Source organism: Lissotriton vulgaris, chromosome 7 (genome assembly GCF_964263255.1).
Source record: "Lissotriton vulgaris chromosome 7, aLisVul1.2, whole genome shotgun sequence".
NCBI lineage: Eukaryota > Metazoa > Chordata > Amphibia > Caudata > Salamandridae > Lissotriton > Lissotriton vulgaris.
The window spans coordinates 234,703,618-234,716,064 of NC_141695.1; the positions used below are offsets into that span (position 1 = coordinate 234,703,618).

Here is a 12,447-nt window from a genome sequence, read left to right on the forward strand (position 1 = left end):
TGCTTATGCGATTGATGTAAACTGTATTACAAACCTTGTCATAGACCTTTCCAAAGCTCTGCAGATAATGTATCCTGGTGAAATTTCGCAGCATGCTCTAGGTAGCTAGTTCTACTTTTAAGCATGTTCAAGAGTTTTCATCAGAGCTGTTACTTGTATGCATTTAGGAGCTCTAACATTTAGTATCTGAAAATATTTTAGTGTATTCTTCAAGCATTCAACGTCGTTATAGCTACTGTGCAAGTGTATCAAAGTTTAACCCATGGACCTTAGCTGTAGATGCCTGAAACTATTCGTTTTTAGATATCAGCTACAGCTTTCTTTTGGCATACCTACGGTTTCCAATAAGTAAAATACACTCGGAGTGGTCTTTGGGTCAGCACCTTGCTCATAAAATGGATGACTTCTTTATTTCAATCATCTGCTCTTGATTTGAAAACTTTCCTCCCTCTTCTTGTGTTTGTCTCACCCAGTAGCATTTCAGTCTCACTGTGTAGTGATTGGGTGTGTGGCAAATTTCCATTGCTAACAAGTCAGCCGTTCAGCGCTTCCCAGATTTGTGGATCTCCGCAAATTACTTCAAAGTCATGAAAATGAAACAATTGGAAAGGGGCGACCACTCGGTCCCCCCGAACGTATGGTAGGGGGCCCGGATCCCCCCGGGTAACCATTTTGGGCGGGGGGCGTGTCACGGCTGGTATGCCAGAAGTGGCGTAGCCGGGGCGCGCCTTTTCCCGCCCAAGAGGGGTTGTCCTAGACACCTACACCATCGGCCACGCCCAGGAGGCGTACCGGAGGAGGGTACACGCTCTCCCGAAGAGGAATAAAGAGAGCAGGAATCCGAAGAAGCATCCTCTTGTTCCTGTGCTTGGAAGCTGCACCCACTCGTTGCACGTGAGCCCTCGACGGAACAAGGAGCGACGGCGGATGTGATAGACAGTGTGGGGTGGGAGGGGGGTCCACACTACCTTCTTACAGACACCTCACACGAGTCCTCGGACGACCCTTAAGATGGCGTCGAGTTAAAATAGGGGGCCCCCGCAAGACAAGGGAAATTGGAGTTGGCACAGAGGTACAGTCCTCTGTGCGCCCGCCCTCACACCGTGAGGGGGAGAGTTCTGGTAGTAGGGATCTGACACCGGTTGCGACCTTGCCGTTGGCCCGTAATGCTAGGATGTACAATTTTAATTTAGAAAGTATGCATTTGCAGGATGTTAGACTCGGCTAGGAAATCCTCTGTACTAGAGATTTGTTAAGGTTAGCCAAAGAACATGTCTTCATCGAAATGTAATAAATGAAAAATGTACATGATATGAAACTGTTATTTTAATGTTTTAATTTTGTTTCATATTTTAATAAATACGGCCGGGAGGGTAACTCCCTCCCGCCTTCCAAAAGTTCAGAACTGCGTCCGTCTTCCCATCCTTGGGGATTGTGTTGGGAGGGGGTGACAGGCATCCCGGCCATACAGCCATGGTCAGCAGAGGAAGCTTTCTTTATGTTGTGGGACCGGGATTGGTTGTCTCCATTGTTGAGGTCAGAATTTTAGCCGCTGCTCTACAGCTATGTCTTCTTGACTACAAAACTTTGTTACCAATGATCTGCCCCCTCCACCCCTAGCATCTTTTCAAGTCAAGTCAAGTCAAGTCATAAAATTTGTATAGCGCACTACATACCCAGAGGGTTTCAAGGCGCTTAGGAAGGGGAGGAGGATTATTTGTCAAATATCCACGTTTTAAGCTGCTTTCTGAACGCTAAGTGGTTCTGGGTGAGGCGAAGGTAAGCGGGGAGTGAGTTCCATGTTTTAGCAGCCAGGTATGAAAAGGATCTGCCTCCCATGGTGGTCTTGTTGATGCGAGGAACAGTGGCGAAGGCTTGGCTGGAAGAGCGAAGTAGGCGGGAGGGGGTGTAGAAGGACAGTCGAGAGTTGAGGCAATCTGGTCCGATGTCGTAGAGTGATTTGTGTGCGTGGGTAAGCAGTCGGAAAGTGATCCTCTTATTGACGGGTAGCCAGTGGAGGTCTTTAAGGTGACCAGAGATGTGTTCGTTGCGTGGGATGTCTAATATGAGCCTGGCTGAGGCGTTTTGGATTCGTTGGAGTTTCTTCTGGAGTTTAGCGGTGGTACCTGCGTAGAGGGTGTTTCCGTAGTCCAGTCGGCTCGTGACCAGAGCGTGGGTGACTGTTTTCCTTGTTTCGGAGGGGATCCAGCGAAATGTTTTTCTGAGCATGCGAAGAATGTTAAAGCAGGAAGAGGATACGGCGCTGACTTGTCTGTTCATTGAGAGTGAAGAATCCAGGATGACGCCAAGGTTCCGTGCGTGGTCTGTCGGGATGGGTGCTTTTCCGAGGGCTTCCGGCCACCAGGAGTCGTCCCAAGCAGAGGGGGATGTACCTAAGATGAGGACTTCTGTTTTGTCTGAGTTCAGTTTCAGACGGCTTTGTTTCATCCATTCGGCGACTTCTTTCATTCCTTCGTGTAGGTTAGTTTTGGCGGTGCTGGGGTCCTTGGTGAGAGAAAGGATCAGTTGAGTGTCATCCGCGTAAGAGATGATGTTGAGGTTGTGTTGGCGGGCGATGGCCGCGAGGGGGCTCATGTATACGTTGAAGAGGGTGGGACTGAGTGAGGATCCTTGAGGTTCGCCGCAGATGACTTCAGAGGCCTCGGACTTGAATGGAGGAAGGCGGACTCTCTGGGTTCTTCCGGTGAGGAATGAGGTGATCCATTCAAGTGCTTTTCCTTGGATTCCGATGTTATTGAGGCGTTGTAGAAGGGTGCTGTGGCAGACTGTGTCGAATGCTGCAGAGAGGTCGAGGAGGATGAGGGCGACTGTGTCTCCATTGTCCAGTAGAGTTCGAATGTCGTCTGTTGCAGCGATGAGGGCGGTCTCAGTGCTGTGTTTTGCTCGGAAGCCAGATTGTGAGGGGTCGAGGGATTTGTTGACTTCGAGGAAGGCGGCGAGCTGGTTGTTGACGGCTTTCTCGATGACTTTGGCCGGGAATGGAAGAAGCGAGATGGGGCGGTAGTTTTTGAGTTCGGTGGGGTCTGCTGTTGGTTTTTTCAGAAGGGCGGTGAGTTCAGCGTGTTTCCAGTCTTCTGGGAAGGTAGCGGAGTTGAAGGAGCAGTTGATGACGTCTCGGAGGTGCGGTGCTATGACGGAGTCTGCTTTGTTGAAGATGTGGTGAGGGCATGGGTCTGTGGGGGATCCAGAATGGATGGAATTCATCAGGCGGATGGTTTCCTCAGTGGAGATTGGGTTCCAGGCGTTAAGGGTGTTTACGGGGGGAAGATGGTCAGCAGATGGTAGGGTGGGTTGGTTTCCGGGTTGGTTGTCAAAGCTGTTGTGGATGTCAGCAATCTTGTTGTGGAAAAAAGAGGCTAGGGAGTCGCAGAGTCTATGTCACTGTCTTAGCTCGTATGCACACCACAGGTTCTAATACTCCTTATTATGCTCTTATGTTGAAAAGAACTGGATAACAGCAGCATCCCCCTGCATCTGCACCTTATTCTTACAGTAACATTTTCACCTAGGTGTCCTCACTTTCTCAACATTTTGAGATGCATAAAAAAGGATTCATCATCAGACTTGGGTGCCGTAGGTGCAAGGGCAACATTGTCTCAATGATAGATACGAATAAAATAGCTATATAGAGCTGACTGCGTCAAGCATTCAAGGTTAAATGCACACAGTAATAAATAGATGGATTTGCTGGGATTCGACCCTTTGAACTGCAGACTGCAATCAATGTAATCCTCTTTCCCTTACAATTTGTGGTACTTTGAGTTTTACTGTCTTGTTTCGGATATCTTTATTCAAACTTAACTTTGGCGAGCCGCGCAAGAGAAAAAACTCCACTCCGCATCACTTTTCGGACCCCCGCTTGGAGTGGGCAAAGCTCAGTGGTGGAATTCTTCACCCAAACCTAGTAAAATCCCGTTTGGCTTCTGCAATTTGCTCCAAGCCTGTTGGTTACCATCATCAGTGACCATGATGTTCTGCAGACAGTGAGTGGCCACTGGCGGTGGCAGGTCGTTTGTTTTTTCCCTGTTGTCACACCCTTCTAGACAGGCATTTTGCGTGACCCTGGTGGTACTCTGGTTGACATGTGCATGGGGGTGCAGCATGTTTTCCCATTTCTTCAGCAGGGCCCCGGCTCCTCTGGGCACAATTTCGGAAGCTTGGCCGGATTTATTATTAAACTAGCCCTCGTTTACAGCACCCTCACGTGCAGCCCCTTGGTCACTGGTGTTTGTCCCAGTCCGGTGGCAGAGGCCGAGAGCCCACTTTTAAACGCCGCCTGCTGCCCCGAGTCAGCTCAGCTGCCACTGGACTCCACTCATTGACTGATACAGGGGAAGTCAGAAGCATGAAGCAGTGGCGTCACTAGGGGGGTGCGGTGGGTGCGGACCGCACCGGGTGACACCATGACATGGGGTGACACCATGACAGACTATTTGCGGTCACCGGAGGTTTTAATATTTAATTGCATGCAGTAGTGACTCATGCGGAAGCCCAGCCTGGTTCAGTAGTGTATGGCTCTGTGCGCCCCCCTCCGCCCCCTCCCGTCACACTCCATCAGCTATCGGGGCTCTGCCCTCGTGCAGGAGCACAGCAGCGCCCCCTGGTCTCGTCACAGGAGAGGGGCGCTCGTGAGGGAGGTCATAATTAAATGTCCAGAGTCTGCATTACACGTTACTTTCCGTTGTACCTAGACTTGTGCAGCATATTGAGTTCATTGGTATAATTTCTACCTTCGGTCATGAGAATTCTGTTCCATGAACTGAGGGAGAATATTTGTCTGGAATACTTTTATGACGTAAAATGGTTCAGTCTGTGGATGTATCTGGACTCATCACTCATTTCTCTTTAAATCTTTTGAGGTCGCCCTTTTCAGAATGCTTTTATGGGAAAGAAACCAGACAGCTCACCAAACTTGTGCATGCGATTGTGCCATTATAGAACCAGGTGCTGTTCCGTTTGACAGTGAACAAAGACCCCCTTTGTACCCAAACGGGGTCAACAAAAAGAAATGTTCCCCTTTTACTAACAGTCAACATAGAGTTTCAGTGGTTCCATGTATTTTTGTCCATCTTTTACAAACTATGAGACACTCTCATAAAGATATACTTCTCTAAGAATTATACAGTAGAGCTAGTTCCACAATTGTTAAAAAAAGTGAATAAAGCACTTCTTAACATGCCGAGATAGTTTTAGCTGCCTTCTCAGACTATTGCTTTTCCCAAAAAAGTCATACAATGTATACCCAGAGGTGCTTTTGGTCAGCGGAATTCAGCAACTGCTCTGTTTACTTGCCATGCATATTTTGCTTCTACCCACCGCAGCATAAGTACATGGCAATACTTAACTTCACTACTTCTTTTTACTGAGACACTCCGACACCTCCCTCCTCTCTAATATGCCATGGGGTTCAAATACACAAATGTTTTTGCACTAGCAAAGAACTAATAGACAGGCATTATGCAGCGCATTAACTCATGCCAAACATTTAGGAGTAACCCAGGTTTTCATCTGCGCCCACGCTGCTACTCTTTGAGAGTTCAGGTACTGCAGTGGTCTAATGTTGAAAGATTTCGAAGTTATCCACTACATAAAATCTTATTGTGCGAGCAAATTAGCCAATTTTTTATGTTTTCAGGGTGAAAATGTTGATGTCACTCCCACTGAGATATCTGAAGGGTCAGGCGGCATGTTATGTCAATTAATGTGGCACTATGATTTTGCTGCAATGATACCTGCGCTGTGCTGTGCTTATCTCTACCTTTATAAGATGTATATTTACAAAGACATATGGTTGTCCTGTGGATATGACTGAAGGATCGGGTAGAATTGGAAATGGGATGTGATGAAGGAGTCGGCAATCGTTCCTTCTTGTTTAAGAATGTATGTTTTAGAGTAATCCTAAAAGTAGAGAAAGAGGACATAAGCTCAAGGGAGTGGAGAGTTATTTCAAGTGATGAGATCCAAGCAAGAGAACCCACAGGACCCTTTGCCACTGGATTCAAGCTAGCCTGGCTGATAAAGGTTGTTACCCAGAAACCGGTCCCAGGATGCTTGTATCTGGTTCAGGGAGACCTGGCTTGGCAGTTCGGGCGACTGTTCCCATGAGGCACAGGGTCAGACTGATTTGTGTATAACTGGGTCTGAACTGAGGTGGCGAAGTGAGCTAAAGAATGATGATGGATTCAACCCAGATCTGTGACTTGGCGTGAGTGTCTGAAAAGTATCAGCGCTCCGTCCATCATCTCCTTGTGTTTGCTCTGGATTTGTATTGTGCCCATTCTGTATGACGTGTAAAAGAAAACTACATGTCCCATCACAATAAACATGTTTAGGGATAAAAAGTTATCCACAGAAAGTGCTACAAATGACATGAACATATTAGGCAGTGACTACCCATAAGGGTTGGAATATCTTCTTTTGATAAAGCATAGGTCTCAAATGCCAGGACTTGAGTGGTGACTTAGCGAAGCTTGCTGTGCTCTTGGGTTGCACTGTAGGTAGGGTCCTAGGCTCTGAGTATTTTTCGGCTACTGCAAGTATTGTCTAGAGTTTGAGTTATCATTGCAGTGCTTGGAGTATCCATTTGAGGCTTCAGTTAATGGGGCTCTGCTGCTAGCTTCTAAGTAGGTAGCAGGGGCTCCTCTCAAGACTTGGTCTGTGGCTCAGGGGAGAATGCACTGACTGGTGCCCTCTACGACGACAGTCTATGGTCATCAATGGAGGCTGCAGAGGGGTTTGTCAGATCTTGCACCGCTGGTCTTTTAAAGACAGTGCGGCACTGCTGGAATCAGGCGACAAGTGTGTGGCCCCACCACATGGGCAGGCCAGCTGATCATGTCATGTGGGGTCTTGGACCGCCCACATGAGGGCAGAGTCCCACCAAGGAATTCTCTGGCAATCATATTTTGCCAGACAGTGGCTGTGGCCACTAGTATCCATGTAACATCGCCTCCTCCTTACCCCTAGAAGTATGTGTGGTACTAAAAGTCATGATGGGGTGACACCATGAGTTACCCGCACTGGGTGACACCAACCCTAGTGACGCCAGCAACCCTGACGTGAGCTGCAGCAGAGAGGCTGGCTGCCACGCGACGAATCAGCATCTGCAAGTAGCCCTGAAAGGGCAGAGCCGGCTTTAAACCATCCAAGATGCTGTGAGTGAGTGAGCCCGCAGTGTGTGCAGCACAGTCGTGACTGCAGCGACATGAAAGCAGTGGTTCACTCTCCTTCCCTTATCCAGTGGGCACTGCTGCAGTCACATAGAACGGAGCCAGGAGCTCAGGACAGAAGAGCAGCACAGAGGTTATCACAGCATGTCGTGATGGGTGTATTTCCATTGTAACCCAGTAAAATGTCTATTTGACTGAAGTTGGAGATGTTCAATAGTGTCTTCCATTACTTGTGTGTGCTGTTTCAGAGCAACATGTTTTTGCCTGTAAGACCATTTGCATGTTTTCAGGTTGGAAGTGTGACACCCACTGTTACAGCTGCCTTTTCTTAGTCCAATAATAATTTAAATGCTGGAATAGAGTCCAGCAAACATTCATGGAAATGGCAAAGCTACCTGTCTCATAATGATAAGGGCAGTCCAAAAAAAAAGTCAGGACTGCTGGGGGTTACACATGACATAGGAGCAGCAGATCAAAAAAAACTGACTTAATCTAAACAGAAGCAAACCAAGGAAGATCCTGGTGAATTTTTTTTTACCTATTTCATGAAAGAGAAGGCTTTATCCCAAGCATTGAAAATGAAAGTAGTTAAGGTAGATAGGCTCTCCTGCGAAATTAGGTAAGATATCTCCTACATCACCTCCAATAGGCAATGTGCGTTAGGGAAGAGAATGGACCAACTGAAGGAGCTAGCTAGGTGCCTCTGTACAGATGAAATTCCTTGCTGTGGTAAAAGTAATGATGAATAATAAGATGCATAATTTCAGAGCGGTGAGAAAAGTAGACAACTTTATAGAGTCTTGTAAATAGGTAAAATAAATAATGTAAATAAGCACGAGGATCAAGACTAGTCCTGAAGTGTATTCATTTTTTTTTTGGGAGTAAGGCACACTTGGAATTTAACCCACAGGCTAAGCCCATTGTAACGGGGTAGGTTCTTCATGGGTAGGGAGGGAAGGGGTCCTCAGAAGCAGCTTAATTGCCATTAGAAAAGGGCAGCAAAAAATGAGCATGTGTGAGGGGCAGAAGCTAAATCTTAAGATTTTATCCTGGAATGTAAATGGGTTAAGAGTGAGGGCAAGGAGGGAGCAGATTTTACAATATATTCAAGATTCCCCTGCTCAGGTCTGTATACTACAGGAGACACCTCTGACAGAGACGGAGTGCAAGGAGGTTTTTAATTCTCCTAGGTGGGTGAAGCAATTGGCGTGTACTAAACAGACATTTGTAACTAAAGGTGTGGCGATGCAGGTAAAACAAGATCCAAAGATTGTTATTATAGATAGTATTTCAGATAGCAGAGGTATGTGGGTTGTAAAGTAGGGGGACAAGGCTTCACGTTGGTAGGGTATGATGGGCCAAACTTAGATGATATAGTACCTCTGAGAGAATTGCTGGTGGAGTTACCTTGTTTTTCCGACCCAATTATCTGGCAGGTGATTTTAAAGCGGTATTAGATAGTACTTTGGGAAGATCGATTAGTAGTAGAGTGATCGTCAAACATAAAATTAATGATGAATCAACTGGGGCTGTGTGATATTTGGAGATGGAGAAGGGGCAATAAAAGTGGGTATAAATATTCCAATAGGAAGTACCATCATCAGTCCAGGATAGATTTTTCTTGCTGGAGTCTGGATTAAGGTAACAAGTACAAGTTATTGAACACATGGGGACTCATTTGTCAGATCACTCTGCAGTTTTACTGTAAAATTGATACTTGTATAGCGCACTACTCACCCGCAAGGGTCTCAAGGCGCTTGTACGAATACCGTTGTGGAACCCATCCTGGCTTTCCCTGTGAAGCGTCCACTCCTGGGCCCCCCCTTAGCATTGTGGGGGCTGTTGTGGAGATTAAGCAAGCTATTGCCCAGAGTTGCAGAGTGGGACTCCATGATTGGAATAGGCACCTAGGCGAGAATTATCAGGTCAGTGGAATTTTGAGCCCAAGACCCGCCGAGGCGGGGAATTGAACTCTGGTCCCGGGCTAGACCTCTGCATCAGGGTCTGCCGCTCTAACCATTGAGCTACACTTCTCCACTAGTGGATATATCCCTTGGGGAGGATAGCATATCTACTAGGTGGACTATGGATCGCACTCTGATGTTGGATCAGGCAGTAGTGGAGAGACTGAAAGAGGAGACTGTTGAATTTTTTGAGTTAAATTGGGACTCTGAACCCGCCGGAGTGGAGTGAGACTCCTATAAAGCTTATTTAAGGGGGAAGTTAATAAGCTGTTCAGCACTTAAGAGGAGAGTCTTTCAGGAAGAAATCAGAGAGTTGGAGGAAAAGATAAGACTGGTAGAGGAGGAAATGGTAAGCAGTAGTCAGATACAGTCTAGACAATCCAATGTATTTGACTTGAAACTCAAATGTGCTACTATTCCTGATAAGAGGGTTAGGGAGACATGGGAAACAATTAAATTAGCGCAATTTGAGTATGGGGAAAATTGTGGGAAACTACTAGCATGGCAAACTAAGAAAGATCAGGTAAAGAATCTAATACGGGATATAAAGTACCAGAACATCAGGAGGGTGCTAACAAACACAAAAGTGGTCGAGAGAGGCTTTTATAGTTACTTCAGAAATGTGTATGAAGAGGACCTGGTGATTTCAGAAGAAAAGAGGGACAATTAGTTGAGTCAGGGTCCAGTACACTCTCTGGAGGAGGAAAGAACTTTGGGCCATATTATCAAGAAAGGGCGCTACATTATCGTCGCTTTTATCGGCAGGAAACTGCCGCTAAAGCGGCGATATTGGGCTTGATAATATGCCCTTGTGAATTCCCATAGAAGCCCAGGTTAAGGTGTTAACCTGGGCTTCTATGGGAAATCACAGGGGCATATTATCAAGCCCATTATCGCCGCTTTAGCGGCACTTTCCTGCCGATAAAAGCGGCGATAATGTAGTGCAATTTCTTGATAATATGGCCCTTTGTTTCTAAATGATCAAATCCAAATGGGGGAAGTAGAGCAGACATTGAGGAAGAGTAAACAGGGGAAAGCCCCCAGTCCAGATAGTCTCCCACTGGAAGTGTACAGCGTACTAGCCGACTCTGATCCTTACCAAACTGTTCAACAAGATTTTTATGGAGGGGGCAACTCAACCAGAGTCATGGTCAGAAGCCACAATTTCCCTTATCCTGAAACTTAGGAAGATAGGAAGAGCGAAAATATTTGCGATTCATTTTTTATAACATTTTGGCGGAATGACTCAATGGGGTTATGGGGGACCTCATTCACGATGACCAGAAGGGTTATATGCAAGGAAGGGCACTGCATGAGCTCACCTATTCCCTTATAGGGGCAATAGATTTGGCTATAGTAAATAATGCTCCCCTATCTGTCAACTGCTTTGGACGCAACCAAAGCTTTTGATCAAGTGAACTGGGCTTTTTTGCAATCAGTTTTGAAAGCTGCTAAGTTGGGGGACAGATTCTGTAGAACAATAGCAGGATTCTATAAGACACCAAGGACACAGTTCTTGTGAATGGAATGTTAACACCAGTATTTAATATTATGAGAGGGACAAGACAAGGGTGCCCTTCATCTCCACTATTGTTCAATCTATATATGGAGTCGTTGGCGAGAAAACTGAGGGCAGAGCAGAGGATTGTACCATTCCAATGCAAAGGTTGGGTAAAGAAACTGGCATTCTATGCCGAAGAATTGTTGATATATACGGCGGATTTGCAGAAAACAATGACTCACACTGTTAGAATTACGGAGGACTTTGGAAGAGTCTCACGGTATGAGATAAATAGAGGAAATACGGAGATTATGATTTGGAATTTGGATGGAGGGGCAGAAAGAACCACAATTGAGATGAGATATTTGGGAGTTAGAGTGACACAAGATATTAATAAACTTGCGGAAACGAACTTTAATAGGTTAAAAAAAATGCAATTTAAGGGCAGGTTGGTCGCACCTCCCTCTAACGATTTTTGGGAAAGGGAATTTAGTGAAAATGGTTATAATCCCGAAGGTCACTTTTCTTTTTAACGCTATACCCCTGCCATTCAAAGAAGGATGGCTCATGAAACTACAGGGCAAGATTGGCTCATTTATTTGGGCAGCAAAAGGGCAGTGAATTTCGTGGAAGAAATTTTTGAGGAGGAGAGAAAAAGGAGGGTTAGCTCTTCCGGATTTCCAATTTTATGTGTGGGCCTTCTTGCTTAAAAATGGTAGAATGCTACTGGACAGACCCTCATGTTTGGAAATTGGGAGGCTGTTTTCAGGAATGCTAAAAGGAGTAGAAGGAGATGGTTTGGGTTTCATGATGAAATTTGCAGATCCAAGATACTTCAAAAAGGTTAGGCTAAAGATTCTCCAAAGCATGGCAGAAACCTGGTACAGGATTAGAAGGAAACTAAAATTACTGTACTATAGTAATTTGGCTTTTATTTGGGATTCACCAGGATCTCCTGACTGGACGAAGGATAAATTAGCAGGGCAATTAAGGAAAGCTGGTATTGAGAGATGGGGGGACCTATTAGAGGGAGAACAACTGAGCTCATGGGAAGGACTACCACGTAAAACGAATGATCAAGTCTTAAGGTTTAAATATCTAAAAATCAAGAATTGGTTCCAGTCATTGGACAACGTGATAGGTGGTTTGAACGAGTTTGGAGAAATGTTTCTTTTTGACGGACCCAAGAAGAAGGAAACATCACACTGCTACTGACGGATGATGGAAGAAGCGGATGGGAAGTTTACATTGCCACAAGAGCTGTGGCGGAGATGCTTGCCCGAAGCAACACTGGAGAAGTTATGGCAAGTATCCTTTTCCATGCTTTATGAAGTTATTAAGCCCCCCTTTTTAAGGAGAAACCATATTTTTTCTATCTATAGAGTGTACTGGACGCCACATAAGTTGTCACAATTTGGGAATAGAGGAGTAGTGGCATGCCCCAAATGTGGTCAGTTGATGGCAGCTGACCTGCGTATGTTTTTGAATTGTCCAAGGTGTCAGGTATTCTGGGGTGATGTGAACAAGGCTTTGGCCGAAATTTTGAGCGTACAGCTTCAAGTAAGCCCTCTCCTGGTTTTTTTGGGTGTGGCCCTGGAAGTAAGGGAATGCGACAAATAAAGTCTAACATTTATTTTCTTTGCAGTATTGTTGGCACAAAGAGAACTTTGCAAGAAGTGGACTAGCCTGAATCCCCCTACATATATTGAGTGGAGGGCGTCCTTGAAAAACACACTCAGGTTGGATGTAGTCTCCCTAGAAAAGAAGAGGTATGCCTTCTGGCTCCCTGTTG

At 45.9% G+C, this 12,447-nt stretch overlaps 1 protein-coding gene across 1 annotated transcript in view; it reads right to left on the minus strand.

Annotated features, from left to right (window-relative positions):
• LOC147701273 (IgGFc-binding protein-like) overlaps nt 1-12,447 on the minus strand; it is a 221,247-nt gene that overhangs the window by 3,713 nt on the left and 205,087 nt on the right. The gene's annotated exons all lie outside the window — the stretch shown is intronic.